Genomic DNA, 25,615 nt, shown 5'->3' on the forward strand with positions numbered 1-25,615 from the left:
CAGGGGGGTAGAAAATTGTCTTTAGACAAGGGCTCAACAAACAGTACAATACAAAAGACAACCACACTATTTAAGACACGCCTCCCCCCTCCTCCCCTCCCCTCCCCTCCGCTCCCCTATTTCCTATTTAAAATATCAATGGCAGTCGGAATAAAAGTCTTCTTATACTTGGCCTTTTTCACCAAAGGTACTTTATATCGTCTACCAGATGGAAGTACATTAAATGAACTATGCAGGGGATGAGTAGAGTCTGTCACAATAACAGACGCTTTCCTTTTCACTGCCGCAGTGTAAAGATCAGACAGAGTTACTTGTTTCTCACCAATAATTTTACCAGCCATAATTACAATCCTTAACAGTCTATTTTTACTTTTGACAGAAAGAGAGTTAAACCAGGATACAATGTTGAAAGTAAGCACAGATTCGATAAGTGATTTATACACCACTATCAGAATGTCCTTTTCAACATTAAAACTCCTCAATTTCCTCAATAAACCTAGACGTTGATACGTCTTCTTAAAAACATTTTATGAGTGCTTATCAAATTTAAACTGGGAGTCAATCTCTGTACCCAGGTATTTAAAAGATCCCACCTGCTCAACTTCCTCTCCATTAAGTATCAAAGGCTTAAAGAGTATACCTGCATTATTAGCCCCACAACACATTTCCTTGGTTTTGTTAATATTAAGCTGCAAAGAACTCTCCTCCATCCAGGCTGTGAGAGAATCAACAAAATCCAAATAAATGTCCAGTGATTGGATATCCTTCACACATCCCACCAGTGCCATATCATCTGCATATTTTATAAGCATCAGGTTATCACTGATACTTTTCAAAGATACTTTTCTGCTGCTGAATTTACATGAGACATTTACGTATTTGCTGACGCTTAGGATTTATTTATTTATTTAATTAAGTTTATTTATTTATTTATTTAATTAAATTTATATATATGTATTCTTTTTTTCTTTTTCTTTTTTTTTATATATGCCACGAGGCCACGCTGAGCCACATAAAAACGAGGCCACGCTGAGCCACATAGACGAGGCCACGCTGAGCCACATAGACAAGGCCACGCTGAGCCACATAAAAACGAGGCCACGCTGAGCCACATAGACAAGGCCACGCTGAGCCACATAGACAAGGCCACGCTGAGCCACATAGACGAGGCCACGCTGAGCCACATAGACAAGGCCACGCTGAGCCACATAGACAAGGCCACGCTGAGCCACATAGACAAGGCCACGCTGAGCCACATAGACAAGGCCACGCTGAGCCACATAAAAACGAGGCCACGCTGAGCCACATAGACAAGGCCACGCTGAGCCACATAAAAACGAGGCCACGCTGAGCCACATAAAAACGAGGCCACGCTGAGCCACATAGACAAGGCCACGCTGAGCCACATAAAAACGAGGCCACGCTGAGCCACATAGACGAGGCCACGCTGAGCCACATAGACAAGGCCACGCTGAGCCACATAAAAACGAGGCCACGCTGAGCCACATAGACGAGGCCACGCTGAGCCACATAGACGAGGCCACGCTGAGCCACATAGACAAGGCTACGATGAGCCACACAGAGACGAGGCCACGCTGAGCCACATAGACGAGGCCACGCTGAGCCACATAGACAAGGCTACGATGAGCCACACAGAGACGAGGCCACGCTGAGCCACATAGACGAGGCCACGCTGAGCCACATAGACAAGGCTACGATGAGCCACACAGAGACGTGATGAGCCATACGAAGACGAGGCCACGCTGAGCCACAGAGACAAGGCTATGATGAGCCACGCAGAGACAAGGCCATGCTGAGCCACGCAGAGCCACGCATGGACGAGGTTCGCTGAGCCGCTAGGCCGCTAATGCTGCGCATGAACGAAAGCGCATAGAAAAGCCACTAGGCTGCGTGAAGCCAGACCCCTAAGGACCGCATTGCCAGCAATAGACGCAAGGACAAATTATTCAAGCTGAGACTATCGCCAGATAGTCTACGCATGACACCACCACCAGTAGTTGCATAGGTATTTACCTGAACCGTTACTGGAGAGCTTGCTGAGCTTCGAGGATGACCATCTGCCCAGTCTCTTAATAGCTGAAGTAGAAATGCCACGATCAGCTGCTGTAGTGGCTGCCCCGATCCTGAAGGAATAACCAGTATACTGGGAGGGAGATAGACTGCGGCTTTTGAGGACAGAAACTGATGAGTCCTGAACCAGCTTAGAGAGGAGTGCTCCGTTAGTTAGGATAATAGAGGGGAATTTAATCATAGATGAGAAGGGACGGAATTTATTACTAATTTATAAATGATAATGTGATACAGAGCCTTGAGAGTCATTCTTAAGAGTTCTTAAGAAAGCGAGTAAAGAATTAGGTGAAAACTTAAATCAGAAGAGACCATGGGGAAAATCGGAGTATTTAGCTCCTGGAGTGAAGCCCCTGGATGCATGAGCCATGAACGCTGTAACAGACACAGCTACGATCTGAATACGACAATAGGAAAATAGACCATTGCGGACGGGAGGTCATAAAAGGGGGTTGGATGGATTTCCTTTTCTAACTTACTTAGTGTGAAATGTTGCCGTTTAAGCATAACCAACACCCGCAAGGTTACAACACTCAAAGTTCAAGCAATGGGAGAATTCCATTAAAGGAATTGCTTTTTAAAGACTACAACAACGCTGAGAGGAGCTAAACGACATTCCTCCTGGGTTAATGCATCACAACCCTAATTTGCATGAATCTGCCCACGGGATATGATTTATAGATTATCGAGACATAATAAGCCCATCAGTGACTAGAGATAGCTATGCATGAGCTACATAATTCATCAACGACCATTCGGAATATTGTCTATATGTTGACACTTGAGTCCCCATCTTGTATGATACCGGTTGAACAAAGCGAAAAGTTTTAAAATTGTCGGTGAGAAGTAATCGAAGCTGCAAAATGAGCTGTTGAAACTCCGACCCCTGTGCCGGGAGCAGCAGCCCTACCACATCCATAGGGATAGACATAAATGATATACTTACTCACCCTTGAAATGACCATTCCAGCATGCTATTCAAAATTATCTGTGGGGCATTCCGAGCCAAACCCTGCATACACACCGGAAACCCACCACATATCCTGTGAAAAGGGCACAATTATACACCTTTTATCTTTGTGGTACAATGTGATCAGGGACGGACTGGGGCTAAAAAACAGCCCTGGACTTTCTCCCAAATCATCCAGCCATTCGCCCCTAGCCACTAGGATGTCCTGATACTATGCCACAATACTGTAACCTATATCAGACAAGGTATTCACAGCAAGTAATATCTTAAAAACAATGATGACAATTGGGGTTTTGTTTATTAATGAAGCCTCAGTCTTCAAATAAAAAACAACAAAATGTACAATGCCATTATATCTGCATTGAAAATAAAATACAAATAATGAAATGTCACTGGCTACAGAAACCCTAATTACACAAACTTGTAATTATAAAACATATAGTTACTATATACCAGGGGTCTCCAACCTTTTTGTGTGCGAGGGCTAAAGGGATAAAATAATCTAGAGGGGCTATACTCAAAAATATTTATTATACATATAACATGGTGGTGTTTTTTTACCTTACCTTTACTTTTAACTTTAACTTTTTTACTTTTCACCATCATATGCGAAATAATAAAATATCTTGATATTCTGGTTCAACAATTCCTGAAAAATTTGTAATATATATATATATTATTCTCTAAAAACCTATTGTAGCATAAACATTTAGTATAAATATTTAATGCAAAACAAATAAATAAACTGCCATAACTTCTAAACAAAAACATTACTGCATTACATTTAATAGCCTACATTTATAGGCCTACATGACTATTAATATAACAGCATTTTTAATATGAATACAGGCACATTTCTGCCAAAAAATTTGTTTTACTAAGTTACAGTTAATTCATAAGTTGTGGAGTGAAATGTCTTCTAACTGGTTTGTTCTTGGAACAATGTTTCACCTGTTTTTTTGCGTCAAGATGTTGAGAATATCAGCGCTGTTTAATCTGGCTTTTAACTAGCTTAAATCACAGCCATCTGTGGGTTTATAATAGAGATAGAGAATTCTGCACAGAATTGAAATGCTTCTCAGTGGATCGCGCAACTCTGAGTAAAAATGTTAGCGTGATCGAGATCAGTCCGCACAGCTGCTTCGGCCGCGATCGCAGTTTTTTTGGGCCGAGCTGATAATGATCCGCGCTGGCATCCAACTTAAAGGTGCATTGCTGCCACCTACACTACTGGAGTGTGAAATAGATTAGTGGGGGGGGGGGGAAACAGGTTATGACTGGGTGTGTGGCGGGTGGTGGGCCGGCCCGCCGGCCGTCCTGGAGTACCGGCCGTTCTGTGATACTCCAGATCACACAGATGGCCAGTCCGCCCCTGAATGTGATTGGCAGGCATTTATCGGAGGTTTACTACAGGACTTGGCTAAGCCTTAAGTAGCAAACAAAGAGAAGGTACGGTGAACAACTTGGATAATTAGGATTAAAATACTTGCGTGAATTTGAATGCCTGCGAGCAAACTACGAATGGAAGAAATATTTAATTACGATTTTTGTAATTGTAAACGAGGAAGGAACAAACGGCCCTGATCAGGATGCGAAAAGAGGAATCTGGAAGAAAAGCAAAACATGAACAATGACGGCAGAATATAAGCTTTTAAGGTTAGGGAGCCACACCTTCAGAGATATAAAGTCTAGCTGGATTGAGCAGAGTGACTAATTTAACATAATCTGTTAGAGGAGGGCCGGGTGATGGATCCGGGTTGCTAAAGGGCAAAGCCGTCTGAAAGCCTGAAACAAAGAGTGACGCGCTGTCGTTCGTAGCTATGGCTTTGCAGTGAGCAGGAATGAGCCCAACCAAATCGAAGACGACTGATAGCCAAACTAACGTCTCAGGAATGGCATGATCGCGTAACAATAAGATCTGCCTTGATGACAACCATGCTTCGGTAGCACAACGATATAATATGTTTTGCGACCACGTCAAATCCCAAAGGACGCTAACGAACGCTATAGGATGATTTTTGTGAAGAGCGGACGAAACAAGCTTGAGTGAGCTTAGAAGATTCATCTGGCCTTTACTGATCCAGATATCCGAATCTGAGATTGGCCATGCACCCTTTATCTAGGTTTTTTTTTTTTTTTTTTTTTTTTTTTTTTTTTTTTTACGACAAATTCTGACTTCTGAATACGGTACTTACCTGAAGTAAGGTGACGACTTCCTGTCAAGAAGCTACTATCATTACCTAAATGATACTTGATCTTTTGTTTTTTGAGCGTAGAATCCTTTTCTCAGATGCGCAGCATATGCCTAATCTGGCTCCCAAGTTGCTCTTTGCAGAAATAGCCCCATTCATGGCTGGCAGATTGCTGGCCACAACAAACAGTTGAGACTCTTGAATAGAAAGATACATGAACATGTAAATCATACAGTTGAGCAAAGACAATGTCCCTCGACTCTCCTTCACTGATTAGTTCTGGTGATTGGAATAACATGATAAAACTAATATGACCGTTAGTTCTAAGGAGATAGCAGTTTTTTGGCTGAGTACATGTGGTCTTTGACCGGAGCATCCTTAGTCTGCATTTCTCTGTACATTAATGTGGAAATACCCATCACATAAATTATTTCTATCACACATATCAGTGGATTAAGTAGTCACCAGGAAAGGTTGAGTATCACAGCAATTGAACACATTTTCCAATATTGAAGATCTAATTGTAGGTATTAAGGGACTTATTATATGAATTAAGTATTAATTACTGCCATTGTAGAGATATCCACTACAGTATGCATAACAGTTCTTAAGTAGGCTACAAAAGGTTTTTTTTTTTTTTTTACAATCAGTTACTCAATTGTTAGTGGGTATTTGCAAACTTTCCACTATACTGTGGAATATCGGTGACGCGAAACTTGCTACGAACATTTCCCCTTTAAGGCAAGCTTATCCAGCCCCGTTGCAGTCTGCAGATCAGTAGTAATTAGGAACACGCCACATCACCGTGGAGACCAATTTGAACTCTGCCGCTGGTGTAGGAAGCAACGGAGAAATACTTACCTGGATGAAGTTTAAACATGATAGAGGGGACATATTAGCAGTGGCTGGTGAAGCGCCTACCAACAACTTGAAAAACTGACTTGAAAGCCTTGAAAGTGGAGCTTGACATGAAACCAGCGAGAGAAGATCGCCTCTCGTGACTTGCAGAGTTGCTGATTCATGTCGGTGGATCGTGATCTGCGGGATAATGGCACCCGTGCAGACAGCGAGGTTCTTTTGCTGGACAAGTTGTTGAGGATGACATTGCAGTTTTCTTCCTGCCGGATTATCCTGGCTGAGCTGACGCTGTTGAAGCTTTTGATGACGTGAAGTGGAAACTGATGGGTTACCCAGGGTGTTTTAGGCCTAGAGGAGCAGAACTTCTCGAGAGAGGCCTTGGCTGATCAAAACTCTCCGAAGACCGCTATGCCTACGGGGAGATGCGGCACTGAACGCGGGAACCGCGACGTGTAGCAGGAGATACGGCGGGACATATCCATCGTCGAAGTGAAAGCGTCAGCATCTGCGAACTCAGACGAGTGGAAGTAAGGATCTTTTATACTTCACGTATTAGAAAGTGATTGGATAGATGAGAAGGTAATACATGACGTAACAATTGAGTCTTCCTGGCGGAACTTACGCTACGCTTCCATTTCTCGCCCAGAACGGAGCCATACCACCAATCCAAACTGTATGCTAATTGTATGCAAACTGTATGCTAAAGTGGTCCTGACAGAACTGTTTTTATGTGCGATTGTGAACGCGTAGTTTTTCGCAAGTGCCGGGACAACACCGACAATTGGACTGTTGCTTTAAACAAATACTCTAAGACGAAATACACTACCGTTCAAAAGTTTGGGGTCAGTGAGAATTTTATTTTTATTTTTTGGGGGAAAGAAATCAATACTTTTATTTATCAAGGAATAATTAATTTGATCGAAAGTGACAGTAAAGACATTTATAATGTTACAAAAGTCTTTTGAACTTCCTATTCATCAAAGAATCCTAAAAAGAAAAAAAAAATGTACAACTGACAGACCAACAACTGTTTCAACATTGATAATAATAATAAATGTTTCTTGAGCATCAAATCCTCATATTATACTGATTTGTGAAGGATCATTGGACACTGAAGACACTGACACTGGTGATGCTGAAAATTCAGCTTTGATCACAGGAATAAATAACACTTTACTATATATTCACACAGAAAACAGCTGATTTACACTGGAATAATATTTAATACTATAACTGATTTTTGTTGTATTTTTAATCAAATAAGCGCAGCCATGGTTAGCAGAAGAGAATTCTTTTAAAAGTATTTAAAATCGTACCGACCCCAAACTTTTGAACGGTAGTGTAAAATACCAATAAAAACGGTAGAAGACGCCTGTGGAAACCACACAAACGGATATGCGAGGTGATAAAAGGTACTCGCGATCATATACATCTCGAGTATGGAAAGGATATGAAGATGACACAATTCTGTGCTGTCCTCTATGGAAGCTTGTTTCCACCACAGAATAAAAAAGGTAATTGCGACTTTTTGTCTCACAAATCTGACTATTTTTCTCGCAATTGCAAGTTTACATTCTTTTTTTTATCTCAGAACTGCATGATATAAAGTCACAAGTGGGAGTTATAAAGTCAGAATTCCAAAATATAAACTCTAAATTGCGAGAAAAAAAGTCTGAATTGCTAGTTTATTTCACGCAATTGCGAGTTTATATCACGCAATTCTGACTTTATAACTCGTATTTTCAAGTTCATATCTCGCAATTCTGAGAATTTGAGGAATTAACCTTTCGCCGGCCCCTCCCCCAAAACGGCCATTGTCCAATCACACATCATAGCAACCGTTACTATGTGAGCAGGTCCGTCAAACATTGACTCCAATCAAGATGGTGAAGCGGTGCGCCCACGGCTGATAGATTGTCTGGAGTACCCCGATAGATACCCTGACAGATTGTCTGGAGAAGTTGTGTTCTTTCCGTTTCCAAAGCCGAAAACACAACGTGAGCGGTGCCTACATGGATAAAAACAGTGTGGACGGCCCCACTACCAGTTAAATGTGTGGTAGGCCTATAAGTGTTACACCCTGTTACACTCTACAGTTTACAGGAGTGCACGTTCGCAACGGGGAAAGCATGAAGCTCACTTGACAACATCAGTTCATATATCAATATCGTAACGAATAGAAATAACCTTAAATAATGTATGGTTATCTGCATCTTTCCGTCTCTTATGTATAGTTACTTTTTAAACACGAAAATCGCATTCAGCATGACACGCAAGCGGTTGCCGTGGTAATGAACAACTGCTTGTTAAAGCGAATGTATAATTCTGTGTCTGAGGCAAAATTACTAAATATGCAGCTCGAGTTATATATTTCTAACTCCAAACAATAGCCACTGAACCAGCTTATAAAATCTTCTTCGAGGCTGTGCTGGTTGCATTTGAGGTACAGGTCATGGGGTTTCTCAGATTTCGCTTGAGACCGGTATAAGCATTCACCTCAATAGTAGTCGTGTCTCCTTCATTGCGTATTTTTATATTTTGAATATATCCCTCCACTGTATACTGAAATCCCTTGTGCCTCGATCTGGAGAATATCGCGGAGGTATTGCTCCAAAAAAGGTAATTGACTACGTTTACATGCAGCCAATATTTGGGTTATGGTCGGGTTAAGGTCACTATTCGGGTTTCTGAAACATTAGGAATAACCCGTTTACATGCGTGAGCAGAGAGAGTTACTCCTGTATACATGGAATTGCAATATCCCGATGTAAACGGCGACGCACGGTTAGCGTCTGGACGTACGGACAACCTTAAGACGCAATATACGCATTTCCGATTCTTCTTCCTGTATCCAAAGACAACAACAAAAGCAGCACGCGGATAATGAATAGTTCGGGGCAGATAGCGATCGCCTTTGTTTGCGCTGTGGTGCTGGTACTGACCTCGCTCCAAAAGTACGCTGTGCTGCCTCTCGCCATGTTTACTTCCGATATACTGCACGCGGGTTTTTGTATGTGCCGAGAAGTTCCTTTACTCAAAAGACCAAGATTCCTTGCTAATAGAACATACGCAGAACACAAATCACTATGGGGATATGCCGATACGCGTTTACATGACCAAAAATTCGGGTTAGAAAAGGGGTACCCCAGGTATAATATCCCGGTTTTTAAAATCCGGGATATGAGCATATTCGGGTTTTTGCCGGTGTTTACATAGCCGTGCGTGACCGGGTTATTGCTAATATCCCGGTTTTGAACGGGTTATTGGCTGCATGTAAACGTAAACCCGAATTTTTGGTCATGTAAACGTGTATCGGCATATCCCCATCAAAAGGAACATAGATTTGTGTAGGCCTGTCGCGATAGTCGATAAATCAATTAATCGCACGATAAAAAAAATGAGCTCGATAATTTTTCCGGACGCGATAATTTCCATTTGCATGCTTGTTTGTTTTCATCGTGTCTCTCTCTCTCTACCAAAGAGACTGGATGACAACTCTCGGTTCCTTAGCTTGAACTAGAGCTTAGATTCTCTGCCCGAGCTTAAACTTGACCCGACCCGGCAAGACACTATCCTCGGGCCGGGTCCTTGATCTAGAGACGTGCACTCCCAACGCAATAGAGTGCGGCGCGGCACTAGACTTGATGGCCGAGTGCGAGCGCGGGCGGTAATGCACTCACTCTGTGTGTGCGGGCTGCGGGAGAATAAAACGATTCGCGGGACTCCCGCAAACTAGAAATATCTATGAATAAAACATATAAAAACTAATAGATTTTTATCTGTTGCAGAAAAGCAACAAGAACAAATAAAACAAAATAGAAACTATTTACAGGCCAGAGTTTCTATTCATAACATGTCTGTAGCGTTGAGCGATGTAGCCAATCACAGACATATGTGTTGATGTCTTAAACGCAATGGCCAATCAGAAGCATTTAAGATAGCCTCCCCTCACCGCTCTAAACGGACTTTTTGTTCAGTGCTGAATTCTGTATGCTGGCAAATCCTCTAATTATAACAAACAAAGTGTGGATATTATGAAAGATTCATTGTGCAGTCAGCTTTATTGATAATAACAGAGATGTGTGAGATCGCGATGAACTGTCAGCTTTTTAGGAATTATTAAGGGAGCGCACTTTGCTTTAATAACAAATAATTTAGGGTTGGGTTTTGTTTACATCCATTTTATTTATTGTTTTTGGTATTTATTCAAGTGGTTTTTTTTTGTTAACAAAGACATTGCTTTTATTGTTTTTGTTTGTTTTGTTCATTTAATGTGGATATTTAAAATGTTTTCCATTTTCAGTGTTAAATAGTCTTTAGAAATAAAAGTTTATTGATCTTTGAAAAGGTGTACCTGCATTATTATGCCATTATCATTATTTTAGATGTAAATGGTCTCGGAATGACAATATTATCGTTTATCGCAATAATTTCTTGGACAATTTATCGTCCAGCAAAATGTGTTATCTTGACAGGCCTAGATTTGTGTTCTGCGCATGTTCTATTCGCAAGGAATCTTGGTCTTTTGAGTAGAGGAACTTAAGTTCTCGACGCATACAAAAACCCGCGTGCAGTATACCGGAAGTAAACATGGCGAGACGCCATTATTAATGAAGACCATGAGGCACAGTAGTGTCAAGTGCTGCTGGTGGGTCAGTACCAGCACCAAAGCGCAAACAAAGGCGAACGCTATCTGCCCCGAACTATACATTATCCGCGTGCTGCTGTTGTTGTTGTTGTCTTTGGATAGAGGAAGAAGAATCGGAAATGACGCATATTGCGTTGTCCGTACGTCCATACGCTAACCGTGCGTTGCCGTTTACATCGGGATATTGCAATTCCATGTATACAGGAGTAACTCTCTCTGCTCACGCATGTAAACGGGTTATTCCTAATGTTTCAGAAACCCGAATAGTGACCTTAACCCGACCATAACCCGAATATTGGCTGCATGTAAACGTAGTCACTGACACGCACGGGTATACCTCTTCCCGTCATGGCAATCTGTCGCGCTGGTCGTGTTTGACCATTTGTTTGACGGGCGTAGTAACAATAACTAGGGGGCGTGGCTTTTGCGAACGGTCAATTATCATTTAAAATGTTTTATTCTGTGGGGAGATGGAGTTTTGCCAAGCAGTTGTTGTGCGCATGCGCCGAACATGTCCGTAATAGTAGGCTACAGTATACAAGTTCAACACACAATGGTAGGCGGAAAGACGCACCAAAGCCATGTAAAATGTCACATTACAATTTCATGGGGTATGCAAGATTTATAGTTTGCTGAAGAAATCATTTCAATAAACACCAACAAAAAAAACTGTTAATAATATACAGTATATCAAGTTGATGGAACTGCTTTTATGGCAAACACAGAACAAATATAATAGCTGGATGATGTTCATGGTATTCTAAGAAATGGGAAGAAATGTAAGACACAAGCTAAAGGATATAAACTCTAAAGGGCCACTATAAATTAAAGGTTTGTCTTACTAAAGTGCAAGCTGGTTGATCTCAAACTTCACTTCACAAGAGCCACACAAGAACTCAATCAATTTGTCCTTAGGTCAGAACTGATTTACTGCATGTAGCATTATACTTTATGATCATGCCCCAAAACTGCACACCTGGTGCGATAACACTGTGGATGTGTCAGTTTTTTTCCCTGGACAGCAGCCATAAATGCACAACAAACAGAGATTATTCATCTGCACAGCTTGAGGGCTGTTACTAATCAATGGAAGAATGTACACCACTGTGTTTTTGTGAGATGAGCAAAAAACTCCCATAAGGCATTTCTCCCTTTATTGAAAGTGACTCAACTGGGACACTTGATTATCTGTGACTCCTTGTCCCACTTACCTGACAAAGACCTTGGATTTCATCCCATTTCTCCTTTTTGTATTTTTATATTATATTGTATAAGACGTTTTTTTTTTGCATGATAATTAATATATAATTAAAACTCAAAAATATTATCATTAATATAATAACATTTAAAAAGTGGGTTGAAGTCTAAATTAATTGTCAGCTTTAAAAAAACAAAATGTTCATTTCTCTTGCAATCATTTTCATAAAAAAAAAAAAAAGTTTTTTAGAAAAGCAACAGGATCTGATGAGTCATTAGCTACTCTATTTCCAACATCTCCATGCATGTTGTTAATGTTTAAAGAAAGCACAGGATCCCAACACAATCTGTCTGTCGCCTGCTGTTAAACATGGCATGGGACATGTAATGATATGGTGCTCTTGATCTCATGGGAGGCGTTTGATATGATGATTTTATTTCGCATATTTTGTACAATATGATATTGCTTTACACTTACAGTACCAGGCACGCTATTGTCCCCTTTTGGGATGATAACATATCATAAATTCCAGTGGAGTGGGTTGTCATACATCTTAATGTTAACATTTAAATTGGTGTTTAAACTATTCCGTGTTTCTCAAGGCTGTTATTAACTGCATCCCTTTTGTCCCATCATAAGCACTTGTTTGGTCACTGTCCGTGGTCCTGATGTCACGATCATATGTTCAATGGAGCCACAATAAATGGCCCTTAAGAAGTGATGAGATTGCTTGTTGACTGTTTTGTACGTTAGATTGCTTGTGTCCAGACATCCCAAAGAAGACACTGCTGAATTGGACCATTTGCCCTTTCATTTTCTATCAGAAAGATACGATCTCTGGAGCTTTTCCTCACAGCCCCCTATGGAGAATTCAGGGACCGAGACACTTTTTCATCATGCTGATATGGTTGTCGCCTTCATAGGGCTTGATTTGGCCCCCACTCTCTTTGAGAGTGTTTGCTGTATGAATAGGAAGGCCTCTGCCACCAATACACCTGTTCTTTTGTACCTGTTGTCCTGAAGGTGGCGGTGAAAGTGATGGTGAGCATGTTAACCAAGCCTAATCTTAAATGATAAAATCTATTGTTTAAAGTCATGTGAACAATTCATCCATCTAAACGTTTCATTGTTTTATTTTTATTTTCTTTGACCTCGTAATGATTCATCAAAATTAACCAATCAACCATTGATGGATAGAACCAAATTCCCACATTCAATTTATTTATAAACTATTTTAATGCACGACGTGGAAGCAAAGAACCAGAGTGAAATATTCTGTGTTCATGGATGTTTCTGTGTGTGCGCAGCGATATCTGAGTGACTTCTGTGTGTGTGTGCTTCAATGAAAACAGAGCAAGTGACGTGCGTGTATATGCTTCAATGAAAACAGCGCATTAATATAGAACGGTCTTGAAACTACCGGTATTGAATGGTTTTATTGCACACCTTCGGAAGGTGACCTTGCAGCCAATCAGAATCGAGTATTCAGACAGACCATATGAGCATTGATTATACCAGGTTTTTTTTTTTTTTTTATGAAGGGGATGATAATGACACCTCTGAAATATGAATGGGTGAAATAAAATAAAAAAATAAGAATGGAATCTTGGTATCTTTAAGAATGGAAGTTTTAAGAATTAATTTGCACAAAAATGTTTCACATGTCCTTGTCCATGCCAAGTCAATGGGGGACAAAACAGCATTTGACTGATTTTCAAAAAAAAAAATTCAATAAAAATAAATGAATAAATTTAAGACATGCAACGAATTGAGGATTACATTTTCATTTTTGGGTGAACTATCCTTTTAAAATAGCCACTTGCCTTTTTGATACTCTTATGTTTGTTTTCTCTATAATGTGCATTATCACCTTCTTTCACCATTCCATTAATTCCTAATGGATAAAATTAGGTCCCGTAACAATTCATGTTGAATTTTAGAGACAAGATGCCTGTTTTGATTTGTGTTAAATCCAAAAGTTTCATCTCAGATCTGCTCATACTAAGAAGAAAAGCATCTTTTTAAAACTTTTTCAAAAAAGTGCCTTTGGGGAAGCCTCCTGAAATGGCATGTTTTGAGATAAAGAGTTGTCTTTTAGCTGCAGCAGATGAATTTGCCCTGCTTCTATCGCATACTGACTCTGGCTAACCTGGCATGCAGAGCCTCAACGGGATCTTACTGTGAGCTGTCCTCCAGAAAGAAAGAAAATGAATTAAAGTGGAGTGACAGATTGAAATTACACAATGAAGGACTGCTGGCAAAAAAAAAAAAGATGAGACCAGGCTGTTTACTTGGAGTGTTCAACACTGCTCATGAAATGAAATAGGTGAAATTCAATTCAAGAATTTCCCACATAAGGCTCTATACTGATAGATACAATCTGTAATCACAGTTTCCCTAAATTATTCTATAAGATTCTTCTCTGAAGCTTTGTTGTTATTTTGCGAATAAATAAATACTTCAACATTTCAACAATTAGATTAAATTTTATTAACATAACCAAGCACAATAATGACACCTTTACTGCTGCTTTTCGTGGTTTAATAATAATACATATATTTTTTTATAATATTTTTTTTATTATGCTATTTGCAATCAGCACAAAAACAACAACACAAAACTTAAAATTTTTAGATAGCGATTAATTGAAGTACAGGCTAATTTGAACTCTGTCCCTAAAAAGGCTTGAAAAACTAATATAAAAAGCTTCATCTAATTGCTCTATTCTAAATATTATACATTAATTCAACCAGAAATCAATTTATTAATGAGTACAGCATTAACAGAATGATAAAAACAAGTAGTTTTATAACTCGTAACCTTTCATTCTAAATACAACACATATTACATCGACATACTGTAGATGAAGATAGCTGTGGCATGCTTGGTTTAAGAGGCTTTGACGATTTCATAGATGAAATGAGCATGATGGTGGATCTTAGTTCACTGGTCTTTTTTAATCGGGTGTATGTCATGATAAGGGCCTTGATATGTCTGAACAGACTCTTTAGGGCATAAGACATGCTTAAATCTAACCTATTCTATTTGAGTTTGCTAAGTTGAGCAAGAAATCAAATCTTAGTATGATACATGGGAGAATAGGAGTGAGGGAGTTAGAGAGATGAGGAACATTTTGTATTTGCCTGCCACATATTTACTTTCAGAGTTTACAAGTCTCCAGACAGGATTTGCACGTATTTGCTTCAGATGCATGATTGTTCAAAACATGGAATGGGAAACTTCGTTTGCTTATTTTCCTTCTGGTCACTGGAGAAAGAATCAAAGTCCATGTAATGAAAATCTCTTTTAAGCATGGATGGTTTTCCCATAGGGCAAGGAGCTAAAACTTCCGGATTCATCTCGTCACAGCTTCTGCTCAGTTCGGCACTGAATCTTCCAGTGAAATTTCTGATGAATCAATTCTTACCTCAATTATTTTTCAGATTTTGTCTGGGTATTGGTTTCAGTGTCTTCCAAAAATGTGTATGTTGGTTTGGGAGCTTGCTGTGTTGTGGCAATGATTGAAGTATTAATTTTTCAGATTCATGGCTGCCTGACTTTTCATGAAAAACAAGTAACTCGAAATCCAAAAGCAACGCTAACAACAACACCAATTTCCTCTCAAAGGTAATTCCAAGGTTATAAAAACATATAAAGACAAGGCACTCGAGAATTTAAGGAAAAATATAAAAAGCTAATTCCAAGGTTGTTATAAATAAAATGACAAACCCCATAGACAATATAATAAAAATACTGTTGGCCTTATTATTGCATTTGTGTATCATTTGAAAATGAGTAGGTCTACACTAGCGTATGGGAAAATATAATAACATTTCTGAACTTCTTAAATTCTTTCAAAGTTAATTGTATATATTCATGCATGCTGTTATTGTAGCTTTCTCTCATGAAGACCTTTTCAATAATCCACATGTGTTTATCTTGAGCAGACTTGCAGAAATCTTTTCGTGAGCAGTGACTCATGGGGAGGTGTTTTTTTCCAGTACAGAATTTCCTATATGCCTGTTTTTCTTTTTATGTAAATTGCAAGACTTTTTAACAAGAAATAGCTTTCAACTGAATGTTTGAATGTGGCATTGATATTCATTTCAAGTGTTAAGGTTTATATTGTTGTTGTTGTTAATAATAGCTATTTTTATTTTGTAGAGGTGACAGATTTTTTTTTACAACAAATATAGAAATAGAAATAAAATATAAAAAAATGAAATTAACATACAATATATGAATTTTATTATATGTACATCTAAAAAATGTATTCTTATCATCTGTGTACTAAAATACTCTGCATACATATCTAAAACATATAGGCTATACACAGAGGTAGAAAAATTACACAACTTCCTTACTTGAGTGTCATTTCCATCCAAAATGCAACCCCTGCAACCAAAATCATCCACTGACTGACGTTACTACTTTCTACTCAAGGACCTTGACAGAAATGTAGTGGAGTAAAAAGTACGATATTTGTCTTTCAAGTGAAGTTAAAGTAAAAAGTTTCCAGAAAAAATAATACTCAAGTAAAGTACAGATACTCAAAAAGTGTACTTAAGTACAGTACTCAAGTAAATCTAGCTACTTTGTTACTGTCCACCTCTGTCTCGCGCCGTCCTCCCACGGCCTTGGACAACTGCGTTTGGCTGCCAACAGTGAGGAAAAAAAAAATACAAAAAGGGGCACTAGGACCTAGAAGTTCCATTGAGTTCCGACATGAAATGGAAGTTGATATTGGCTGCATCCGAAATTGCATATAGTAGGTGAAAAACAGTATGTGACAAAAGAAATAAGTCAGAATTCACAGTGCTCATAAAAGGGAAGCAAAAAGTACTCGAATGACCTCCTATTCCGGCGAGATTCTGAAGTGTGCAACACTTTACTATCCCATGAGGCCACAGGTGAGGAATTGTGAATTACAGTGAAGTGACACAACTGACGCAACGGTCACATGATAATGACAACATGGCAAATGCAGTACGTCTGGATTGCATTCATACTACACAAATTCAAACTATATAGAACGCACTTTTTTAGCGATAGTGAAGTAGTTACTTGTTTAAAATAAGTACGTACTCAAGAAAGTAAGCAATTGGACTAACCTACCACTATCACTTGTCGGTCGCATTGCTACAATTAAAATGAAAACCTTACCATAAGTCAACTACCTGTTCTCAATGCTTCCAACAACACCCACCGATAAATGGTTTAAATCACTTGATTCATTAACCTCTCACTTCTATTGGAAGAATAAAACACCTAAAATAATCGCTGGAAAATTACAAAAGACAAAAATCACACGGCGGCCTAGAAGCTCCAAATTTCCAATATTACTTTTTAGCAAACCAGCTACAATATTTATATAAATGGATTCATAAAAACAATCATAATACTTTATGAATGGGATTGGAACAAAATCAGTGCAAAATACTTTAGAAGGCTATCAGACCTTGTCTTCCTATCAAAATCAACTAAGAAAATGCACTATTTTAAGAATATTACAATTGCATGAACTCTGACAGCAAGGTGGAAAGTAAATAAAATTAATAATTCACCACTAACACCATGCTGACACCCCCCCATTTGGTTCAACCCTGATTTCCAACTATGCAATAAACCTATACATTTTCCATCATGGCAACAAAAAGGAATTACTCACCTTCATCACTTATTTGAAAATAACCAATTTGCATCATTTAAAACACTAGTCCAGAGGTACGGTCTTGGGGAGAACAGTTTCTCCAATATCAACAAATTAAATCCATAGTTAAATCCAAGATCAACATAATCAATAACCCACTTCATCCCTCTCAGTTAATGGAAGATAAGGAAAATCACTCCAACAAATTAATATCCAAACTACCGTACACAAAATTATATTAAATAATGATGTAACATTTGTAATACTGGGAAAAATATGTAGCCTTCTCCCCCAACACCTGTAATAATACATTTTCAATGACTCACAATACAAACCTCCAGCTCATACAGTTCAAGATTATTCACAGGACTCACATCACCGAAAGAAAGAAGTTTATAATGGGCTAGAGAAATACGGATATCGGTTCACAGTGCACATTGGGGAGCACAGACGACTTCATGCTACATGGATTAGTTTACTGTCAATCAGTTTACTCATTTTGGATATCAGTGACCACAAAACTCTCCAATTTCATAGGTTGTGGGATCCCTACATCTCCTTCACTCTGTTTACTCAATAACAGCATAGAAGTTGATAATCTCCCAGTCAAATATAAAAACCCACTCCTCATTTCTCTAACTATCGCCAAGAAAGTAATTTAGCAAAACTGGAAATCCAAAAAATTGTATACATATGAATCACTGGACTAATCTTCTCACAGAATACACCACATTAGAAAAAAATAACATACACTTACAAGAATATTATAGCATTTCTTGATATATGGAAACCATTCCTAACTCATCTCCATATAAATTAGCTACCTGGAACCGGCCCACGCACTCTCCCAACCACATGTTCACAAACTTATAATAAATAATCTCAATAATAAAAAATAAGAGTATTATTGAATACATCATTCTACAATTATTTATGGATAGATGTCATTTATATATATATATATATATATATATATAGTGCTCGATAAGCTATACTTCTGCTTATTTATTATTTATAAATCTGCATACTTTTGCTATCGCTATCTATTTTTGTCGGTGATGGTGGTGGTAGGGATGGTGGTATTTGTATTGATACTATACAAGTTTTTGACTTCCCTATCTTCGCCTATATAAATAACATTTCAGAAAACATTACATATAAATATATAATTTGTAAACATTATTTTATAAAATATAAATGGTCTGGGTCTGTTGTGGGTGCTGTCTGTGGGTGCGACTGGCATGTTGGCATGGTCATTACAAACTCGGTTGTTGGATTGATTGGCCCCTCCCCTTTTCCGCCTTTGTCCTAAATCCCTTCTCTCATGTAAAATAACTATCTGGGTTGAATGTGGTGTCTCTGGCTGGGGAGCTAACCAGTGCATACCAAGGTCCAAGCCACAAAGAGAGAGAAAAAAAGGGGGGAAACCAAACATGACATTTTGTTATGTCAGGTCACAACCAAACTAGGTGAGCTTGGTTTGGAGGTGCCTGTTATGGTGCCCCAGCGTACTTTGAGGCTACACCTCGACTATGAACAGTAATCCGGGGTCAGGATGGTGCAGGATAAAGCGTTGTCTGAGCTGGTTATAAGCTTGGGTGGCAGACTAGTTCCACGGAAGACGATGTGTTCCCTTCTTCACCAGAGAGGTGAGTGGATTTGCCACAGCACTGAAGTTCCTTATGAACCGCCGGTAAAAGTTGGTAAACCCAAGGAAGCGTTGCAGCTCTTTCAGGGTGGTGGGCCATGGCCATTCGCGGACTGCTTTGACCTTGCCCTCGTCCATAGCAACTCTGTCCGGGCTGATGACATACCCCAAGAACGTAGTGGAGGTCTGGTGGAACTCACACTTTTCCAGTTTGACGTACAGATGGTGGTGAATGAGTCTCTGGAGGACGGCCTGAACGTGCTGCACATGGTCTGTGAGGGTGTCAGAGTAAATCAGGATGTCATCGATGTACACTATGACTGTACGGTGGAGCATATCTCTGAAGACGTTGTTGATGAACGACTGGAAGACGGATGGAATGTTCGCCAGGCCGAACGGCATGACCAAGTACTCTTGGTGCCCCGTGTTGGTGGAGAAACCTGTCTTCCACTCGTCCACAGCGTAGATCGAGCTTGGTGTAATACTTGGCCGTACGGAGCAATTCCAAGGCGGCTGGTACCAGCGGGAGTGGGTAGTGAAACTTTACAGTGATGTCATTCAGGGCACCATAATCAATGCAGGGCCGGAGGCCTCTGTCCTTCTTCTGGACAAAGAAGAAACCAGCAGATGCAGGAGACGTGAAGGGCCGAATGAAGCCCTTTCCAAGTTCCTCCTCAATGTATCTCCTCATAGCTTCGGACTCCGGTTGGGAGAGAGGAAAGATACGACCATTGGGAGGTACGGATCCGGGTAGCAGATCGATGGCACAGTCACTGTCGCGATGAGGTGGGAGTCTTGAGGCACCTGCTTTGCTAAAGGCCTCTGCCAGATCATGATATTCGGTAGGGAGGTCAGTCAGGTTAGGCATCTCCACGGGCACGGAGATGACTTGGATGGGAGTAGGAGCAACCGGAGCGAGGCACTTGGTATGACAGGACGTGCCCCAGCGGGCAATCTGGTTGGTTCTCCAATGGATCAGTGGATTGTGCTTACGGAGCCATGGCAGGCCCAGGATCACTGGGGTGCGTGGAGCGTGGAAGACATAGAACTGAATAACCTCGGAGTGAAGCGGCCCTGTGTGCAGCTGGAGTTCTTGGGTGAGATGGGAAATGTGACCGGTGCCTAATGGCCTTCCGTCGATGGCCTCGACTGCAAGGGAAGAAGGGCAATGGATTATTGGACCATTGTGTTCTCGGGCAAAGTCTGCAGAAATAAAGTTTCCAGTGGCTCCAGAGTCTACCAGAGCTCTGGTGGGAATCCGCTTTCCGTTCGTCGTGATCACGATGGGCACAAACACAGACAAGGTGGGATGTAGTGCATCGAGGTCTGGACTCACCGATCGAGAAGCGGTCGAACGAGGTCTGGTTGGACAAGAGATGCGAAGGTGGCCAGCCTCGCCGCAGTACAGACACAGGTTTGTGCGGCCAGGGTGCGATGCGTGAGAGCATACTCGGCGGCGGTTGATCTTCCCTGCGTGAGCTCCAGCAGGCGATCGCCCGCGCTCTTTCCCTCCCTGGAGTGCTCGAAGACTTTCCTGAGGCGTTGAAGAAACACCGGAAAGGATGGAAATGCTGAATCATCGACTCTCCATACGGCCGTCATCCATTCGAACACATAAAGGCAATCTTCCCTGTGTCGTTCGAATACAGCGCTGGTTGTTGCTCGATGTACAGTGAGGATTGGAGAATAAAGCCTTTACATTTGTCGGGATCCCCGTCAAACTTTTCTGGGAGCGCTAGAAGAGGAGTCGCGGTGGGCGGGACCGGTGCAGGGCTGACAGCAGCGGCGACGGCTTGTGTGGGTGGTGGCACTGGTGACGAAGCTTGGAGACCTCGAACAGCTTTGACCAGCTCGTCCATCAACGAGGTGACAAACTCTTGACAAACTAAAAGACGTAAATGACATTTGTATGTATTATAAATAAAAGATATCGATTGTACTGAATGTCAGCTTGCTTATTTGGCTCAAGATAAGGATTTATTGAGTCCACATGTCATGCAAACAAGAAACTATGCTTCTAACCACAGCTCGAGAGCTGTCGTTCCAACCACACAACTTTGCGATGCAGTTTGCGAATGTTTGTTAGAACTATGTTTTCGGGAAACACAGACTCGTTGAACTACGCTGTTAACGACGGAACTTGCAACAGATGCTTTTGAGAAATGCACCCCTGAGTGATTCATTCAGTAATCGGACTGAATCGGACATGCATGTTCTTGCAATCAATAGGTGTGTCCGACTAGAAGCCGCGCTGCGCAGACCGATTGGTGTGTGACATCAAAGTACCGCAAGAGCGATTAGAGAGCAGGCGGCTCTGAATGCTTTCGAATAGCTCTCCCGGTACGTTGATGTCATACACCGATCAGTCTGAGCAGCGCGGCTTCAAGTCGAACACACCTAATAACTCGCCGACTTATAGAACTGTCAGGGTTATGTCATGTTTGATCTGTGTTTGAGTTTTACTACGAGTTGGTTTTTGCTCTGTTTTCTTTTTCCTTTGTTCTCTTTCCCCTCTTCTAGTTAGTTTCAATATTACTCATGGCTTGATTAGTGTTTGCACCCGTGGATGATTATGTGATTTTGGTCTGTGTATTTAAGCCCCATGTTTCTTTCATTTCATTATCAGCCCTCGTCATGATTATACCGATTGGTTTGTTCCTGATTTTGTTTTGTTTTTTAAGTGTTGTTTTGAGTTTATTTTGAATAATTACTATTGCTGCTGAGAATAGATCCACTCTCTCCTCATTATTGAGCAACCGGCCATGACAAGAACAAAGAACTGAAACTTAAGTATGCCAGTATGTGGAGACAAGTGTCTTCAATTGTGTGTTTTAATCATGTGAATCGCAAGGCATTTTTAACAGTGGAACAGTGTTCAAAAAGTAGTGGACAAAACCATGGCAAAAATGTGGTCTCTCTAATTATGTTCTATAGTGGAACTGCACAACACAAAAGGACACTCATTTCTGAGTGGACACAGGCTTTTTTTGAAAGTCCATGAAATGCTAGAGAGGTCGGCACCCACAACGTTGATATTCTTTACCACTGCATTCAGTTTTATCTGCTTTAGAAACTAAAAAGGGAATGATTACAAGTTATTTTGAGTTACAGTATGAGCCGTGACCGTCACTCCCCTGTAATAATGCTTTTGGAAGGACTGAGATGGAAGTGGTCTTGATCCTCATATATCTTGAAAAACATCTGTTATTGGCCATTAATGTTCTGACCTGCCAGGCGAATCTCTGTAGCCGTTCTGTTTCTCGCTCTGGTTCCTCTGCTAAAATGGCAGCTGTGAATCGAACGCCTGACACCCTTTTAAAGGACACCCTTATAGACACATACAGCAGTGCATACTGTGCTGTAAATTAGCTGCTGCTGAATGTGGAATATATTGGTTCAATAGCAATAATTTCATCTGAGAAGGGGAATGTTTTTCTTTGAAAACATTTACATATTTAGATATATGTCTCTGGAAATAGGCCTACTGTATGAAATGATCAGCATTAGAATGCATATTAGCATAAATATTTGGTCAATTCATATTCTAAAATTCTGGAAGGAAAAAATAAATATAGGCCTACTAGGCTAGAATTTCTTAGACATTGCATTAAGTTGAAGAGAGATTTTTCAATCCAATTCGGGAAAAGTGAAAAGATTTTAAATCCTCTTCCAGATTTAGCTGGTTATCAACTGCAATAATATCACAATTTTGCTATTGATTGGATTTCAGGGATAGGATGGTTGTAATAACGGAATCACATTTTCTCAGTGTGGCATCACATTATTTGTAGAGAACAGTTAAGGCAATTTCCAACGTTTAATGGATGAGCTTTATGCCTAATATGAAGACAGAAGCATGATATTCTGTAGAAAAAAAGAAAATCTGTCAAAGAAAATGTTAAAATCACAAATTTTCTCTGAGCAGGAAAACACAGGGTATGCTGCTAAATTCTAAGCCATGCTTTTATATATATATAATATATCTTAGGCTCATCCTTTATCTTCTTGATCAGATTTGCTATCTCTCTCCGCTATATAAATCAGGTAGTGTTGTTTCCAGTCACACCATGTGACTAGACTGTTTTTTTTTGGAGGCGAATGCGTGCTGGATTCTAGATGTGTGAGGGCAAGATTATCAGTGAATAATAAATTAAATTTAAAAACAAATAAAGGTATTGAATGGCTTCAGCAAAAATGGAATACAAGTTAAATGGACCACTTTTGGGTTACACTTTATTTTAAGGTGACGGTTACATTGTACTTAATCAAATAGTTACTGAGTAATATTAATTAACTAATGCACTTACTATTACGGTTATGGTGGTTTTGATTTAGGGTTAGTTACTTGTATTATGCATACAGTAATTTATGTTATTACTCTAGTAAGTACATGTAGTAACGTGTAACTACTTCACCCTAAAATAAAGTGCTGCCCACTTTTGTGGTGATACAATGGTTGAACCCGGAGATGAGGAAGAGTAGGATGATAGGATCTAAATGTGGCTTTATTTAATCAAACAATAGTCCAATCACAGGGAACAGAAACTAGGAAACACAGGAGCAGAACTGATCAGGACAACAACTGACAAACAACACAGAAAACACTGGGGCATAGAAAAGCAAATTAAGGGTACGTTTAACAACAATGTTCCAGTTTTTCCTTTGTGTTTTTCTTGTACAGATGACAACGATGTCAAAAACGATCCCCGTTCACACGGATCCACGAAAACAACTCAAATCGCTGTATTATGCATGCCAGGCCAGTAGTTGGCGATGTCACTTTGTAAAGAAACTACTCGCCTATAGACTGAACATGTAATATGCATGCGCATTGTTTTCAAAAACGTGCAGTTTGAAGCCCGTTTTCAAAAGTTTTGTTTTGCGCTTTCAGGCCCTCAAAACGCAGTTGTCTTGTAAATGAACGGCCAAAACGCATACAAATGTACACGTTTTTCGTTGAAACCGTTGTTGTGTAAACCGCCCCTATATAACAAGTCACAGTAACAGCATATGGGTTTGTAACAAAATGAGGGTGAGGAAATGAGCCAGTATTTGCATTTTGTAATGAACTATTCGTTCACATCAGTGTTTCCCTGCAGTTATTTTTGCATTGATAGTTTGCATTATTAAATTAAGTCTAAAAAAGATTAATTGTTTTCAGGAGTGTCTCACAACAAGCGCATCCTCTCTTTATCTTTGAATTATTTTACCAGCACCTCTTACTAAGGAGGTAATATCCAAATAGTTTTTCTGCAGGGAGAGAGAGTGCTGGATAATGCAGGGAATTATCTCCGGCTGTGATAAACTCTCTAGCCTTCTGCATTGGTTTATGATCTGAATGCTGAATTTAATTGAAACTGCATGTGTAATGAAGCTGCTTTAATTGGTAGAGGCTAGAGCAGTCCATTTTTTTTAGTATTTGTCACTTGAAGCCTGTTGAAACGGGAGAGGGCATCCTTGTATGCAATGCCATTGTGGTCATGTCAGTCATTATTAAATTCAAATATGGCTTTAGGAAGAATCTAGTTTAGAGATGTTAGTAGCCTGTAAAGTTGTGAACCTTCAAATAACTGCAGTCTGAGATAGATTGTGTTTCACACTGTTCTGCAATTAGTTGAGGGAAATCTATATTACAGCGCAGCAACATTATGAAAATTATGCTCATAGGCTTACAGTCATTTGTTCAAAATCTGAACGATATAGAATTGGCTTGTGTTTGTGTAATGTAAACACAGAGGGCAATTTAATAAAAAATTGTCTTGTATTTAATATCAGAATAATTGTGGATTGCTAAAACTTGCAATAATAGAAGTATTTCTTGAAAATTCATTTAGGGTGTCGCATAGCAAAACTCATTTGTGCAAAGCATCCCACTAATGACTGAGCTCGGGGGGCAACTTCTCTTCTGAAATTTAAATGACATTGCTCACTTTTTATTTTATCCCATAATATTGGATTTCATTTAAAAAATGACATTGCGTTTATCGGCCCTATATTGAATTATATCCTCTTGTCTTGTCTGATATCCCCTTGTCTAACCATGTGTAATAAGCTGTGTTGGCAATGTGTGACACATTGTTCAATAATATGTGCAATTATAATTCGTGCTGCAGTACATTTGTGCAATAACAATAATGTTGTTTACTCAATTTTCAATATTCTGAGCAACTTTGAACATTTTGTAGGATGGTTCTGTTGCCATAGCTTTTATATCGCATTGAATTATTGTATTGTTATGCTAATTATTCATATTTTATCTATTTTCATACTTTCATATAACTATTTTATCTTTATTATGTATTGTTAACTACTTGCACTTTGATTTATTTTAAATAGACATTTTTCTCTTGATTTCAGATTTTA

The 25,615-nt window shown here is 39.7% G+C and overlaps 1 protein-coding gene across 1 annotated transcript in view; it reads left to right on the forward strand.

Annotated features, from left to right (window-relative positions):
* Positions 1-16,904: 16,904 nt before the first annotated feature.
* Positions 16,905-25,615, forward strand: part of si:dkey-162b23.4 (sodium/hydrogen exchanger 9B2) — a 58,888-nt gene continuing 50,177 nt past the window's right edge. Inside the window, exon 1 of the mRNA XM_056236875.1 lies at positions 16,905-16,916. The gene's annotated coding sequence lies outside the window, so the exon portion shown is untranslated. The remainder of the gene's footprint in view (positions 16,917-25,615) is intronic.

The sequence above is a fragment of the Rhinichthys klamathensis genome, unplaced genomic scaffold (assembly GCF_029890125.1).
Source record: "Rhinichthys klamathensis goyatoka isolate OS25496 unplaced genomic scaffold, OSU_Roscu_1.1 h1tg000469l_1, whole genome shotgun sequence".
NCBI classification, from domain to species: domain Eukaryota; kingdom Metazoa; phylum Chordata; class Actinopteri; order Cypriniformes; family Leuciscidae; genus Rhinichthys; species Rhinichthys klamathensis.